Source organism: Triticum dicoccoides, chromosome 3B (genome assembly GCF_002162155.2).
Source record: "Triticum dicoccoides isolate Atlit2015 ecotype Zavitan chromosome 3B, WEW_v2.0, whole genome shotgun sequence".
NCBI classification, from domain to species: domain Eukaryota; kingdom Viridiplantae; phylum Streptophyta; class Magnoliopsida; order Poales; family Poaceae; genus Triticum; species Triticum dicoccoides.
In genome coordinates this window covers 712,871,672-712,875,844 of record NC_041385.1, presented here as the reverse complement: position 1 = coordinate 712,875,844, position 4,173 = coordinate 712,871,672, and positions in this window count along the sequence as shown.

Below are 4,173 nucleotides of genomic sequence, written 5' to 3'. Positions count from 1 at the left end.
TAGCCCACTGGCCGAGTCATCGTCAAGCCGTCTTCTGCCAGTTAGGTCATACCGCTGGCCGGGTTACACTGTCGGGTATATCCCCAACAGCACGCCTTGCAGCGGAGCCGTTGAAGGACGTCAACAACAAGGATGAAAAGGTACGAGGATAAGGGATCCCTATGTCTCAGGCCACACTTATAATCAAAGGACTCTCCCACCTCACCGTTAATGACAACCTGTATCCCTCACTCGCCATCTCCCAGCAGTCCATCCGTCCGAGAGCCGGTGCTCGAAACAATCGGAGACTCACCGCGGCGGAAGACCGCCGGCCGGTGGACAGACTCGAGAAATTTAGGGTACATATATATCTCTACTCCTAATCTCTACTCCTAATGTCTCAGTTCGTAGGTCGCGTTCCGGGTTTTATTTTCGTCCCACCTCACCCGGTCTTTTTTGGTACTTCTTTGGTACTTCCTCCCACCTCCCACCCGTTTTATTTCACTAGTTTTTTTCGTCCCTCCCCCACCCCACCGGTTTAGTTTCGCGTCACCCTCTCACACAACGAAAAAAACTTAACGGATCATAACTTTCCATGCTGGTGCAAGTTATTTTTAGTAATATCTTTATGTGAAAGAATCAATCACGATCAATCTCTAAATATCAAATCTAAATTAATTAACCTTACCTTAAATTGCTCAATCACATTAATTAGGAAACAAAATAACCGATTTTAAGAAAATATCTACTCTTAATGGAGGGTATTACATACCAAACATAGGTACGTCATTAGCTCACTTCCTTCCCTTCTCTTCCCTTTGTCCCTCAGTCCCATGGTCGTGGCACTGAAGTGGCATCGACAGGCGATGGCGGCGAGGACAGCACGTGGCAACCCCTGAAGCACGAACACGACTGCACCTCGGGTCTGCCGTCTCCCAAGATATGGGTGAGTTCTCGTGATGCCCACCCTAAACCCTCACGTCCTACAAATTCCTCAACCTCTACCATCTCGATTTCGTCCATGCTCTGATCCAAATGACGATGCAGCTCCGGCCGATTGACAATGGAGGTTTGCCATCCTTCCTCTCAGCACCCACTCCTGGAGGAACGACACGCCATGTCGATCGAATCCGGTCGAGATCACTCACCAAGATTGCTATTCGGAAGTTTTTTGTCAAAAAGTGAAGAGTGGGACGGGATCTGCACTTTTGTTAATATCTCTACTCCTAATGTCTCAGTTGGTAGGTCGTGTTCCGGGTTTTATTTTCGTCCCACCTCACCCGGTCTTTTTTGGTACTTCTTTGGTACTTGCTCCCACCTCCCGCTCAGCCGAGACGGTTTATTTTCGTACTCCCTCCCACCTCCCAGGTAGTTCCCTCCACGCAAAAAAAATCGAACCAACCAATCTCTACTCCTAATGGAGCAGTTGGTAGTCTTCGTCGGTCAATTTTTGTCCCACCACTTTCGTCCGGTTTTTTTTGGTAGGTTAACTGTCGTAGATTTTTTTCGTCGCCTCCCCCACTTCATCGATTTATTTTCACTTCACCCTCTCACACAACGAAAAAAACTGAACGGATCAGAACTTTCCATACTGACGCAAATTATTTAGTAATGTCTTTATGTAAAAGAATCAATTACAATCAATCTCTAAAGATCAAATCTAAATTAATTAATCTTCATAACGTTTGTTTCCTTTCGAATCACGTTCATAACTTTCCTTCCTTGTTTGGGCAGAAACTGTTTGGTAGAAGAGATTAGGAAGCTTCCTATGAGTGTAATAATAGGAAGTATTCTTTTTCTTGATGATTCGTTTCCATGCATGATGATAGTAAATTATGCCAACATTCACCACTATTTATCAATGTCATCAATCGTATCCATTTCTACTAGTTTTAAGGGAATCTGCTCGCTATGTCTTTTTTAAGGGGATCCGCTCGCTAAGTCGTTGTCGCATGTTATTTTCACAAACAATCTCTACTCCTAATGGAGCAGTTGGTAGCCTCGTACGGTTTATTTTTTTCCTCCTCCCACCTTCCCTGGGTTTTTTTCATCCTCTCTCCCACCTCCCAATTTCGTTGGTTTTTTTCATTAGTTTTTACTCGCCCCCTCCCACCTCCCAATTTCATCCGGTTTTTGTTCGTCCCACCTCCCACCACCCCCTCGTACTGGTTCTTTTTTTCTCCACTCTTTACTTGCAAACCAATAATTTCCTAACATACAAAAGATCACGAATCTATCTTTCCTTACCCGAACCAATCGCGCCCTACATCAGTGCATTTCTTTATTAAGAAAACTAACACGTAAATCTTAACGCATTGCAAACAAATCCCGTTATGGACCTAATTAATTTATTATGGAATCTATACGTGGTCACATTGGTTCTTTTTCTCTCCACTCTTTCCTTGCAAACCACTAATTTCCTAACATACAAAAGATCACGAATCTATCTTTCCTTATCCGAATCAATCGATCCCTACATTAGTGCATTTCTTTATTAAGAAAACTAACACGTAAATCTTAACGCATTGTAAAGAAATCCCGTTATGGACCTAATTAATTTATTATGGAATCTGTACGTGGTTGCATCTCTCCCCTCGTGAAAAAATCGCATCCATCTCCCGTTAAAAAGGAAAAGAGAACATGAACGATCAATCCCACACCCTGCATCTCAGTAGCAAAAAATCGCCCCCGCCTCTGCTACTGCGCCTCGCTGTGTGCCTGGCTCGACCCATGCCTCGCCTGCATGGCTGGACGCCGCCGTCTCCACCGCCACGTACAAGAAAACGGTGGGCAGAACCATCCATTCAAATCGCACACCCCCACCCTCCTCCGCAATCCCTAGCCCCGCATCACCCTATCGCTTTCTCGCCTCTCTTTCCCCTCGATGTAGATGGTGCCGAGCGGCGGCCTCGAGCACCGACAGTGCCGCCCTCTCTATCTTCGCTGCATCGAGAGATGGGCCGAGGCTATCGTCGGTTCGCCGCTCACGATTGGGCCGCCTCCGGTTGTCGCGCACCACCGGCTCCACCTAACGTGCCCGATCCTCTCCGCTTTCGACCTTCCGGTGACCACATCCCTCCGCGCCTCCATCCATCATCCACAAGGCCACTCCCTGCACCCACCCTCCTAAATTCTCCATATCGGCGGACAATCACCAAAGATCCAAGTTGGCCCGATATCAATTTTCTTACATGCTTTCTTTATCAGTTGGTGATGGGAATGGGTTCCAATTTCTCTCTCTGACTGTGGATTCGCAGGCAAGAAGCGCTTCTACATGCATCCTCCTGTCGGTCCCTAAAGTACCAAGGTAAATGGTTGATGTTGCGTTTGTCTAGGATGATATATGTTGGCTCTGTTCCGGTTCATCCGAGCAATGGTGACTAATTTACTGATAATTTAATTATATTAATTAAATGAGTCGGGTGTATCGTCGTGCATTTATCTTGCCAGTAATGTTCTGTGATGCTCTGATGCACTTTGGGAATTGGTTATCTTGTCTTCAGTGCAGAACATTTGTTTATTAATGCATGAGAAGAATCCTTGTTACTACCTTGAACCTGATTTATAATCCATATTGTTATGCACTAGCGCATGTGCGTGTGAAATAGATGGATTATGGTCCCGTACCCAATAAGATGGGTATGTGTGTGTGTTAGAGAGAGAGAGAGGGAGAGGGAGAGAGAGAGTGAGGAGGAGGGAGGGAGAGAGTGTGTGTGAGAATTTGATTGTAAAAAGGTCGTCAATGTCAGTTGATATGTATGAGAATATTAAATGTAATATTAACATAATTGATATTGAACTTTTAAAGTTAATGTGGCCCCGTTACAACGCACAGGTGTTCTTCTAGTATATATATGTAACCCTAGTTATTAGTGTTTTTTCATTTTTTTTTTTTGAACACATTAGTGTTTTTTCAATGCGCACAAGTTATTAGTGCGTGGGCCTACCACGTCTGCTCCACGCCACGCAAAGCCCAAGATATTTAGCCCGGCCCGTCGACGCGCGGCGAGTTGCGTGAGGGACTTGTGCTCCTCGGACCCGCAGTCGGCAGACTATTCTCTGATTTCTGATACGTCGGCCACGAAACCTAGCCCCCGTCCCGTCCCCACACGCACCACCATCAAAAGCACACCCACCGCCCGCAAGCGCAAAGGCACGCCTCCACCCGCCGCCTCGTGCCCGACAGATCCACTC